This window comes from Astyanax mexicanus, chromosome 1 (genome assembly GCF_023375975.1).
Source record: "Astyanax mexicanus isolate ESR-SI-001 chromosome 1, AstMex3_surface, whole genome shotgun sequence".
Lineage (NCBI taxonomy): Eukaryota > Metazoa > Chordata > Actinopteri > Characiformes > Acestrorhamphidae > Astyanax > Astyanax mexicanus.
In genome coordinates, this window is record NC_064408.1 from 102033264 (window position 1) to 102046063 (window position 12800).

The following is a 12800-nucleotide window of genomic DNA, read 5'->3' on the forward strand; positions in this document are numbered from 1 at the left end:
AGCCTTTAAAGCTATCTTACTTGTTATATTAGTTTGTCACTTTAGGTTACATTTTCAAAGAATCCATCGTGCCTGTTGTTGAGCCAGGGCCATCATGCATGTTGTTGAGCCAGGGCCATTGTGCATGTTGTTGAGCCAGGGCCATTGTGCATGTTGTTGAGCCAGGGCCATTGTGCATGTTGTTGAGCCAGGGCCATTGTGCATGTTGTTGAGCCAGGGCCATCGTGCATGTTGTTGAGCCAGGGTCATCTAAGAGATTATGACTGAAAAATGCTCTTCTTAAACCCAGGCATGAGTTAGTTGCAAACAAATTTACATTTATTTACACTTCACACAGTGTACCAGTTTTTTGTGTTTTGGAGTTCTACGACTACTACTACTAATTTTAATTTTAATGCATGAGTCAGGGCAGCTTTTTATTTTCATAATCCCCCCCCCCCATGGGAATAATGCATAGATTGGACACAGGCTGTCCTGTAATATCTAGGACCAAGAAGTTTGTAGAAGTTTTGTAAGTTATGAGGCTCTATGAATTTCAGTTAACTTGGGCACCCATGACCCTGTTTTTAGGTCACCGGTTGTCTTTTCAGGGAGCACTTTTGTTAGGTACTGACTACTACAAATTAAGAAAATACAACAAGGCCTGCCTTGTGTTTTGGAGATGTTTTGACCCAGCCGGCTAGAACATCGGTTTGGTTCTTGTGAAAGTGTTTCAATATCTCACATCCATTTTTCCTGCTTTTATCTCTTTAGCCTTAAATGAACTATTCACTCACTGCCTAATATATTTACTCCTTTGACATTATGACCAGATTATAAATGTTTATTCACGTACGGATATTTAAAGGATTCTTGTTCAATTCTCTTGCTAGAAATATCCTGACGTTTTTCCACTGGTGAGCCAAATGACCACAAAAATCTTGTCAGGATCATCAAGATGCCAAAGCACATACTTTTTGAAGGTATAAAAACAGCAAATATTGCTTTTAAATCTGTTATTTGATTGTGTTTAATGTATTTATTTTTCTGTTTTAAATAGAAAAACATCCTAAAGACACATGGGAAGATAATTGGAGCTTGTCTGGAAAATGGGAACCACTGGACACTTTTCGTGAGTTACAAAAGTTACTTTATTTCAGTAATTCAGTTAAAAATGTGAAACTCATATATTATATAGATGTATTACAAACAGAGTGATCTATTTTAAGTGTTTATTTATTTTATTATTGATGATTGTGGCTTATAGCCAATGAAACCCAAAAATCAGTGTCTTAGAAAATCAGATTATTATATATGATCGGCTGGTACTTTTGGTGGTGTGGGCAGTGTGTCAAGTACTGCTGGAAAATGAAATCTGCATCTCCATAGAAGTTGTCAGCAGAGGTGAATTGTTGTAAGATTTTGTGGGAAAACTGCACTGTCTTTAGACTTGATAAAACACAGTGTATCAACACCAGCAGATGACATGTCTCTCCAAACCATCACTGATCATCAGTAAATTTTACATTTTTATTTGTAAATAAAGGGATCAGAGTCTGGAGGAAGAGTGGAGAGACACACTGTCCAAACTGCTGGAGGTCTAGTGTGAAGTTTCCACAATCAGTGATGGTTTGGAGAGACATGTCTGATATCTGCTGGCGTTGATCCACTGTGTTTTATTATCAAGTCTTAAGTCCAGTGCTTAAGTGCAGTGTTTTTAACACTTCATGCTTCCCTCTGCTGACAACATTTATGAAGATGCGGATTTCATTTTCCAGCAGGACTTCGCACACTGCCAAAAGTACCAATTGGTCTTATATAATAATCTAATTTTCTGAGATGCTGATTTTTGGGTTTTCATTTTCAAAATCAACAATGATAAAAGAAATAAACACTTACAATAGATCACTCTGTGTGAAATACATCTATATAATATGAGTTTTACATTTTTAACTGAATTAGGCTAATAAAATAAAGTAACTTTTTAAAATATTCTAATTTTTTGAGATGGCCCTGTAGATTCTTTATTGACCCTGATGGAAATGCATATTCTAGCTTGTAGAACACAAATATAAATAAACTACAACATAGTATAGTAACTCTGTCATATATAGAAGTGTCATCTATTTCTCTGATTTGAGCTTCTCAAAAGCTTGATTTTAAGGTTTGTGTGGATTTGGATATGTTTTGATTATTGTCTTGCTAAAAGTTCCAAACTGCAACCCAATTATAATTTTATAGACTTTTGCCAGAAGCAGACATGTATCCATTAAAATGTCATTGTTGTCTGGAAGAAATGTACAGTAGAGGCATTTCTTTGACTTAAAGGTAAAACAATGTAATGGCAAAATGTACAACATGGTCCTTCAAGTTCAGTATATTAAGGCATCTTACCGGCACCACACATGTTTATACTACTTCCACATTCTGAGAGAAAAGTAGCATATTTATACATCATATTTTTATTTTATTTTGTATTCAGTGCACTCTTTACTCTATTATAAAGTCTAGGTTAACTGTGGTTTAAACAGCAGATTAAATGTAGGATATGTTTTAAAACAAAAGCTTCCTTCCATGTTGATATTAAAACGTTATCTATCTTTCTTTTTAGTTTTGTGACATTACAAAGAGAATAATCCTTTACATGAATTCTATGGGAGAGGTGGAAGATAGAAAGCAGACCGTTTTGAAAAACTGGAGGTAAAATATAAAATTATGAATATATATTATATTGCCAAAATTATCCATTAGCCTGCATTGCATTTGGTGATGTAAGGCTTGGATGGAGCTGCTTGGCCTGGGAAACCCATTCCATGAATCTCTCTACTCTCTACTGTTAATCTAGGCTAAAGCTAAATGAAGTTTGGATGTGTGTAGTGATGTAGTGACTCTGCAGAAAGTTGGTGAACTCTGTGCACTATGCTCCTGAGCAACCGCTGACCCCACTCTGTTATTTTACACTGACCGAGCCCCTGTTGTTCCCAGTCTCTTCCACTGTGTTATAATATCACTGACAGTTGGCTGTGGAATATTAAGTAGTAAATAGTGAAATTTCACGACTGGACTTGTTACACAGGTGCTGGATTCTATCCCGGTACCACAGAGCTGGAGTTCACTGATCTCCTGAGAGAGACCAAGCCTTAGTGCTTGGCTTTATTCACCTGTGGACTGTGTGAAGTGATCTAATGATTCTAATTTCTTATGACTTATCTGTTTGTAGTTAACACAGTGTAATTTTATTTTAGCTTATTTGCATCAGCCAGAGGATGCAAAGGCAATTGGACAATCTCCAGTGTCAAACATCCACAACAGCAAGATGGCCACATGAAATATTAAACACACAACCAAAAATAAATACAGAAATGTCCAACAATATTGCTAAAGACACTGTATCTGCAATGTTTAAACTCACTTTGTTAAACATGAGTTCTCATTAATCTTCTCATGCTTCAGTTTTTATTATTGTTTAAGTTTGCAGAAAACATCCTTAAAGGAAAGAGCTGTGTAGAAGAATATGGAGTTGACATAAAGCAGCTAAGGCACCAACTGTGCCACACTCTTTTTTTAAATTTAGGTGAGCGTGTGAGATTGTGAGTGGGAGCGCGTGTGAGTGGGAGCGCGTGTGAGTGGGAGCGCGTGTGAGCGGGAGCGCGTGTGAGCGGGAGCGCGTGTGAGTGGGAGCGCGTGTGTGAGATTGTGAGTGGGAGCGTGTGTGTGAGATTGTGTGTGTGTGTGTGTGAGATTGTGTGTGTGTGTGTGTGTGTGAGTGTGTGTGAGATTGTGAGTGGGAGCGTGTGTGTGAGCTTGTGTGTGTGGGAGTGTGTGTGAGATTGTGAGTGGAAGCGTGTGTGTGAGATTGTGTGTGTGAGATTGTGTGTGGGAGTGTGTGTGAGATTGTGAGTGGGAGTGTGTGTGTGTGTGTGTGTGTGTGTGTGTGTGAGAGTGGGAGCGTCTGTGTGTGAGATTGTGAGTGGGAGCGTGTGTGTGAGATTGTGAGTGGGAGTGTGTGTGTGTGTGTGTGTGTGTGTGTGAGAGTGGGAGCGTCTGTGTGTGAGATTGTGAGTGGGAGCGTGTGTGTGAGATTGTGAGTGGGAGTGTGTGTGTGAGTGGGAGTGTGTGTGAGAGCGTGTGTGTGAGATTGTGAGTGGGAGCATGTGTGTGAGATTGTGAGTGGGAGCGTGTGTGTGAGATTGTGTGTGAGATTGTGAGTGAGAGCATGTGTGAGTGGGAGCGTGTGTGTGAGATTGTGAGTGGGAGCGTGTGTGTGAGATTGTGAGTGGGGGTGTGTGTGAGAGTGTGGGAGCGTCTGTGTGTGAGATTGTGAGTGGGAGCGTGTGTGTGAGATTGTGAGTGGGAGCGTGTGTGTGAGATTGTGAGTGGGAGCGTGTGTGTGAGATTGTGAGTGGGAGTGTGTGTGTGTGTGTGTGTGTGTGTGTGTGTGTGTGAGAGTGGGAGCGTCTGTGTGTGAGATTGTGAGTGGGAGCGTGTGTGTGAGATTGTGAGTGGGAGTGTGTGTGTGAGTGGGAGTGTGTGTGAGAGCGTGTGTGTGAGATTGTGAGTGGGAGCGTGTGTGTGAGATTGTGAGTGGGAGCGTGTGTGTGAGATTGTGTGTGAGATTGTGAGTGAGAGCATGTGTGAGTGGGAGCGTGTGTGTGAGATTGTGAGTGGGAGCGTGTGTGTGAGATTGTGAGTGGGAGTGTGTGTGAGAGTGTGGGAGCGTCTGTGTGTGAGATTGTGAGTGGGAGCGTGTGTGTGAGATTGTGAGTGGGAGCGTGTGTGTGAGATTGTGACTGGGAGCGTCTGTGTGTGAGATTGTGAGTGGGAGCGTCTGTGTGTGAGATTGTGACTGGGAGCGTCTGTGTGTGAGATTGTGACTGGGAGCGTCTGTGTGTGAGATTGTGAGTGGGAGCGTGTGTGTGAGATTGTGACTGGGAGCGTGTGTGTGTGTGAGATTGTGAGTGGGAGCGTCTGTGTGAGATTGTGAGTGGGAGCGTGTGTGTGAGATTGTGAGTGGGAGCGTGTGTGTGAGATTGTGACTGGGAGCGTCTGTGTGTGAGATTGTGACTGGGAGCGTCTGTGTGTGAGATTGTGACTGGGAGCGTCTGTGTGTGAGATTGTGACTGGGAGCGTCTGTGTGTGAGATTGTGAATGGGAGCGTCTGTGTGTGAGATTGTGACTGGGAGCGTCTGTGTGTGAGATTGTGACTGGGAGCGTCTGTGTGTGAGATTGTGACTGGGAGCGTCTGTGTGAGATTGTGAGTGGGAGCGTCTGTGTGAGATTGTGAGTGGGAGCGTCTGTGTGTGAGATTGTGAGTGGGAGCGTCTGTGTGTGAGATTGTGAGTGGGAGCGTCTGTGTGTGAGATTGTGAGTGGGAGCGTCTGTGTGTGAGATTGTGACTGGGAGCGTCTGTGTGTGAGATTGTGACTGGGAGCGTCTGTGTGTGAGATTGTGACTGGGAGCGTCTGTGTGTGAGATTGTGACTGGGAGCGTCTGTGTGTGAGATTGTGAGTGGGAGCGTCTGTGTGTGAGATTGTGACTGGGAGCGTCTGTGTGTGAGATTGTGAGTGGGAGCGTCTGTGTGTGAGATTGTGAGTGGGAGCGTCTGTGTGTGAGATTGTGAGTGGGAGCGTCTGTGTGTGAGATTGTGACTGGGAGCGTCTGTGTGTGAGATTGTGACTGGGAGCGTCTGTGTGTGAGATTGTGAGTGGGAGCGTCTGTGTGTGAGATTGTGAGTGGGAGCGTCTGTGTGTGAGATTGTGAGTGGGAGCGTCTGTGTGTGAGATTGTGAGTGGGAGTGTAATAAAGATTAAAATCTAGACATATTCTTGTATAGACATATTCATATATTTTTGTACAGATCGCACTCAGAAGTGCTCCAGTTGCTGGGGCTCACTGTCTGCAAAAGATAGGGTAGAACATTATCAGTATGTCTACCTTTTTAATTACATGTGTTCAAATTCAGTCATTACTTGTTTTGTAAAACAATTTCTTGTTTAGGTGCAGTGCCAGAAGTGCAAGGCTTGCTACCACACAAGATGTTTGAAAACTGCATGTGCCATCTGTGCTGTATGTGAAAGTAGGTACTATGCGAGTACATTACCTGTCAAAGGTAGCTTAGCTACCTACATTGGTAGGCCATTTAGGCACATAGTATTTTTGTGATAATAGTATTCTTGGTGACAATAACAGAAATGTTTAATTTAATTTAAATAATAAATTCTTTTAAAATATATATTTTTTATAGAATAAGAGAAAAGAAAAAAAATGTAAACCTTTGTAGATTTTCTAAATAACAGTAAATTACCAAGATTGTCATACACAGAATGATGATGATGATGATGATGATAATAATAATAAAAAACAGCTTCACAAAAAAGCAAAACAAATACTAAATAAAATGCTTTAAAGAAAAAGAATACAGCTCTATCACAAAGCCATCTACTGTACAAAAAAAATCCAATGTACTTAACTAAGTAGTTATAGCTAAATTATTTTAGTTAGTTAACTACAGTAGATTTAGCTAACTAATATAGAGTAGTCAACAGCTAGCATAATAATAATAATAATAATAATAATAATAAAAGATGCTTCGGTCAAACTCCCTCTGCCTATGGTTTCTGCATTTGAGTCCAGAGCTGCCTGATTATAACATTTTAACTTGTGCAAAAAACAGTTTGATTTGTTCATTTTCTATATTTGAATAAAATAGCATTAAAAACAAATTCCTATGCCACAGACCATTTTCTTAAGCCCCACCCGAAACTGATGGAAAATCTCGGCTGACCCAGCCCAAGTTTGGGTTAGGCCGGGCTCGGGCAAAGAATATAAACTTTGCGTGGTTAATAAACATTTTATTGATTAAGGATCACCGTGTTTCACTGCAGTAAGCATTTAAGGTGGACCGGTAGTCCGTATAAGATTTGAAAAATCTAAATCAAGTTTGGATTGTGATCCTTTTTTTTTATTTTCCATTTTTCATAAATCAATCATAAAATAAACATGAAATACAAGCTGTTATTTGTTTTTTGGTACTATATTCAAAAACGAAAAACAAAATAATGAATAATTATCCTCCATTGAATATCGAATGAATGATGCACTGATTCGTTTAGTTGGTTATTTTCCAACTTCATATTTGCTTAAAATCATGTTTGCCACAATTATTGGTACCCCTGGTGTTAGTACTTTGTACAACCACATTTAGCCAACAAGACAGCACTTAATCTTCACTTAGTCTTCTCCTATGCACTCTCCTCTTCAGCTCACCCCACAGCTTTTCTATTAAGCTTAGGTCTGGGGACTGAGAGAGCTGTGAGAGGAGCTTGGTTTTGTGAAGCATTTTTGAGTAGATTTGGCATCATGTTTAGGGTAATTATCATGCTGAAAGACCCAATGACAACCCATATTCAGCTTTCAGGTAGATGCCACCAGATTCTGATTCAAAATGTCCTCATATTTTAAAGAGTTCATGCTTCCATGTATCCTTACATGGTTCCCAGGTCCTTTGGAGGAGAAACAGGCCCACAGCATCACTGATACTACCCCTGTACTTAACAGTGGGTGTTTGTTGCCTAAAAGCTCTATCTTGGTCTCAACTGACCAAAGCACACAGTCCCAGTTAAAATCGCATTACTACTCAGTAAATGTGGTGGCAATGTGCTCTTCCAGGCATGTTTGTCACTGTTCCAGAAGTTTTAAACTGTTTTGAGGATGCTCAGACTGTAGATACGGGCATCTGCAGGTGAGTGGCTATTTTCTTGTAGTTCTTCTGTGTAATGCTATATTTATACCCCAGGGATACAGGAAGTGATACATTTACTAATTACTGATTTCTAGATACTTTGATCCACTTTATAAACTACAATAAAAATGACATAAATTGTTCCAATACATTTATTTCCAAGAAATTGTTAAGGGTGCCAATAATTGTGGAACACATCATTTTATGAAAAAGGATTTTTTATTTATTAATTTTTTATTTACTTGATTTGAAGGTTGCTTTTTTCATTTTTTTTTTCAAAGTGAGATTCTGTAATAAAAAAAGTTTATTTTAAGACTTTTAACACATTTTAACTAGGGGTGTCCATAATTATGGAGGTGCTGTATATAAAGGGTACCCATCCTCCTCTTGTCAGACAACTTGAATGTATGAAAAACATTTGGAAAATAAATGTTAAGTCTTTATATATCAACATTGGTTTAAAATATTCAGGTAGAGTTTAAGGTAAAGAGCAGGAGTATTGAACTGAATTTTGCAAAGGTCCATTCATTTAATATATAAAATTTAAAGGAAAAGCAATGCATAAAATAAAGTCCAATTAAAACATAAAAATTATGTCAGTTGTCTTATTAGAAATAGTGTCTGTAACATGTGGACAGTGGCACCTAGATTTTGGTTTGGCTAAATTTTGGAAATAATGCTGATATTATTTTGGACTTTTTGTAATAGAATCCTAAAACACACTTTAATCAGTTAAGTTTTGGGGACAAAATAATTATTTTAATAAATGTCAAATAACTAAAATTTAAATGCTTACTGTTCAATGCTGTGAACATCAGGCGAGGATGAAAGTGAGCCCATCCTGGTGGTGGATGCAGAGCACACAGTCTGAGAAGAAAAGGTGGAGACATGCAGGAAAGTAAGACAGGACGAAGAGAGATTGGCATAAACACAGAAGAATGTGACCTGGGGGATAGTCGAAAAGTTCAGCTCCCAGTGAAGGGACCCAGCTCAGAAAAAGATGAGGATCCAGAAAGTGAGACAGAACCACCTAAGGGAACCTCTGCAAGTTTCCCTGTGGTTGAACGCTTATCGGTCACTGGTTCAAAAAAAAAAAAATCTTATTTGGTCACAGAAGAGGAGATAAGTCGCAGAATTAAAGCTGAAAACATGTCTACACATGTTTTCAGAAGTCTGCTAGGGGTGGGTTTACTTATGATAAAATAACCAGAGTGCTTAGTGTTTTAGTTAGTTTTGCCCAATCAAAATGTTTGGCTTACTTTTTTTTTAAACCTCTTAGGGACGAAAGAGAAATTTGCCACAAGTGGCTCTGAATCGCCCAAAAAAAAGCAAAAACAAAACTCAGCATCTTCAGTGCCCTGAGCGAAGGAGAAGCTGCTGAACTGGCTTTTGGCTTTGGAAGCCACCTTGGACAGCATGTGACCAGAGATATGATGAATGAGGGAATAAATCACGAGAAGGCAGAAGCAACAAGGTAAGAATATCGAAGATTTTACACTTGAAAGTCTGGACCAAACAATGTTCTTGTTTTTCTTGCATTGTATTCTTACCTTTTGTCTGCTTATGCCTGGTTCACACTACACGACTTTGAGTTATCTGGTCATTTTGCTGTATTTGCGAGTCCTTCTGTTGTGACTTTCACATTACATGACTGTTCGGCGAAACAGTTTTTCACTGTGGAAATTCACAGACTCCTCTGGCTGATCTCCAAAAACATTTTATTATGAGAACAAACCAGAACTAAAAGCACACAAAATCTAAAGATGCCATGCCAGTGAATCTCTAGAAAGGAGAATCTGACCAAGAGTATGTAGGCTTTTAAGCTTTCCATTTTTTATTTTAAAGTAATGTTTTACTTCACTGTCCTAAAAACCTATGAAAAAATGGAGAGACTCCACTCATGTAGGTAATGATAACAGGACATGGGTGCATAGTACGCTCACTAAACTGCACTGTGAAACCAAAACTAACTTGACTAAATTTACATATCGTAACAGACATCAACCTTGCTTCAGACTCTGGCCCAGACTTTCAGGTGTAAAAATCGGCATTTATGATATGCAGTCATGGCAGAATGTAATGGCCCCACTGAATTTTTTTTTTCCAGAAAATGAAGTATTTCTCCCAGAAAATTATTGCAGTTAGACATGTTTTATTATACACATGTTTATTTCCTTTGTGTGTATTGGAACAACACAAAAAACAGAGAAAAAAAGGCAATTGTTTGGGGAAAAAATAACTGAAATCAATTACTTCCTATAACCATCAACAAGCTTCTTACACCTCTCAACTGGAATTTTGGACCACTCTTCTTCTGTAAACTGCTCAAAGTCTCTCATATTTTAAGGGTGCTTTTTCCAACAGCAATTTTAAAATCACTCCACAATGGGATTTATGGGATTTAGACCCAGACTCCTTGCTGTCCACTTTAGAACTCTCCAGCAATTTCTTTCCATCCATCTCTGGGTGCTTTTTGAAGTATCTTTTGGAGTCATTGCCCTGCTGGAAGACCTATGATCTAGGACGCAAACCCAGCTTTCTGACACTGGGCCCTATATTGTGACACAAAATCCTTTGGTAATCTTCAGATTTCATTACGCCTTGCACACAGTCAAGGCACCCGGTTCCAGAGGCAGCAACCCAAAACATCTTTAAACCTCGAACATAAAGTTATTTACCCTCAATTTTAAAAAAAAGGTGCCAATAATTTTGTCCAGCCCCAGAGTTTTGTGTAGAATTATGTCATGCCTTTTTTTTCTCTGTTTTTTTTGTACATGTGTATAATTAAACATGTGTAAGTGCAATAATTTTCTGGGAGAAAAACACTTTCGACCATGACTGTAGATATAAATATTACATTGTTATTTAAAATAATGTAAATTTAACATTTCCATTTTGCAAATGTAGTGCAAAGTCAGTATTTCTACTTTTACATAATATACTTTTATCCATATATACAGGCAGACCCTATGTACGATACAGACGAACTTGAAGAAGAATTTGCAAGAAACATCAACGTTTAGTCTGATGACCCATACGTTTGGTCCTGCAGCGGTTGATTCTATGTTGTCTTTTCTTATAGAAAAATTAAAAGATATCTAAAAAGCTCCTGGAGCTTTCCCTGCTCCATGCAAGTTTTATTGGTAAATGGCTAATTAAATTATTCTATTTATTTTTCATTCTTACCTTTAAAGTCCACTTTTACTAGAGGCATTAATCCCAGTTTTCTTGTGATTTAAGGTGGCTATTTGTGTTTCTCTGGCTGCTCTTCACTGACCGAACTCTATTTTCTACACTGTTCTTTCAGTCACCACTGACCATAAACTGTAGTTCTAAAATTAGAATGTTGCACCATTTTAAGTTTTTATTTTTATTAAGTGTACTTTTGTTTTGTTCTAGTTATTAATATGTATACATAATGGTTTGGGAATAACCCAAGATTGGCCCAGACTGATGGCCAATCTTGTCTCTACGAATTCATGCTAAAATTATTTGCTTCAAATTAAATACACACACACACATTTACAGCTCTAGGGGGAAAAAATCAAGAGGAAGATGGATGATTACAAGCCATCAAACCAAACTGAACTGCTTGAATTGTTGCACCAGGAGTAAAGCAGCATAAAGTTATATAAAAGCAGTGTGTAAGACTGGTGGAGGAGAACATGCCAAGATGCATGAAAACTGTGATTAAATCAGGGTTATTCCACCAAATATAGATTTCTGAACTCTTAAAACTTTATGAATGAATCATTTCTTATTTGCTGCAAATAAATGTTCTAAATTACTGTTTATCTGAAATTTGGGAGAATGTTTTCTGTAGTTTATAGAATAAAACAACAATGTTCATTTTACTCAAACATATACCTATAAACAGGGGTGCACATAACTTTTTTTGTGAGTTACTCATGTGAGTACCAGCAAATAGTGTTTGGTACTCACCTCATCTGTGATAAGTCTTAAAAGTCCTCCTCACTATCCACCGCACTGTCGCCCCCATTGTCCTCCTCAGTGTCGCACTCATTGTCCTCTGCTTCAGCATCCTGTGTGGCAGATGATGATGCTGCTGCTGTAGATGTACTTCCTTGCCCTTGGTTGAGCCTCCGGTTGGCTGTCTCCATCCACAGGTCAACAGCTGGCTTTGGGTTAAATGTCTCTGTGGTCTCCTTTGACAGGTGGATGTGCATATGGGCTGAGAGACGAGCATGTGACAGGCGGGATCTGTATTTGTTTTTGATTATGTTAAGATGTGAAAAACCTCTCTCACAAGCTGCACTGCTCAAAGGCAGTGCAAGAGACAGCTTAACCAGCTCTTTGATGTTGGAGTAAGCATCCGGGTTACTTGGATTATTTACTATTTGGACTAGGTCATACACAGAAGATGCTCCCAGCCGTTTTGCTGCCTGCTTTAAGCGCATCCATTCTGTCAGAGTGATGTCTTTATTGAGCTGCAAGATGGCCTCGTATTTTTGGAGAATGTTGCAAATTGTTGTGTTTCCAAAACTGTGGAGGCCTTGCATTTCCTGAGGCCAGGTTGAAGGGTCAAATACTAAGAAGTGATCACATGACTTAAGGGAGTCATATCTAGTTTCAAACTCTTCAATTAATGCACTGAGTAAGTCTGTCTTGTCTATGTCAGCCTCAGCATTAGAAACAGTCTGTGCACTATGGTCTCCAGCATCCAGCATAAGTTTGAATTGCCCAATGGCCACCATGAGTTCGTCCTTACATTCCCCTATGGTCAGCTTTTCTTTCTGAAATCTGATTGATGTGGTCTTCAAAATGTTGCCAATGTCAACCATGTGTGTTAGAAAGCATTGAAAACGCTCTGTGCAGATATGCTGCAAGTCAGGGTTATCACTTGTAGCCAATTGCATTTTAATGGCTGGCAATAGTCTTGATATTTTTAACAGTACTTCGTGCCGCCATGCAGACCACCTAATATTATGAAACTTTCCCAATTTCACAAAGGAGATCCCATTTTCTTCACATAGCTTCTGCAATGCAGCTGTTTTTTTCGCACCACCTTTCTGTAAATAAAACTGCAGCAGCCTGACCACAGACTGATTGAAGGTTTTGC

At 39.3% G+C, this 12800-nt stretch overlaps 2 long non-coding RNA genes across 2 annotated transcripts; both read left to right on the forward strand.

Annotated features, from left to right (window-relative positions):
- Positions 1-830: 830 nt before the first annotated feature.
- LOC125780660 (uncharacterized) lies at positions 831-3303 on the forward strand. Its single transcript, XR_007423930.1, has 3 exons — positions 831-962; positions 1040-1111; positions 3225-3303. It is a non-coding gene; the product is annotated as an uncharacterized LOC125780660 (long non-coding RNA).
- A 2220-nt stretch (positions 3304-5523) lies between these two features.
- Positions 5524-8601, forward strand: LOC125780662 (uncharacterized). Its single transcript, XR_007423932.1, has 3 exons — positions 5524-5889; positions 5977-6055; positions 8539-8601. It is a non-coding gene; the product is annotated as an uncharacterized LOC125780662 (long non-coding RNA).
- Positions 8602-12800: the final 4199 nt, after the last annotated feature.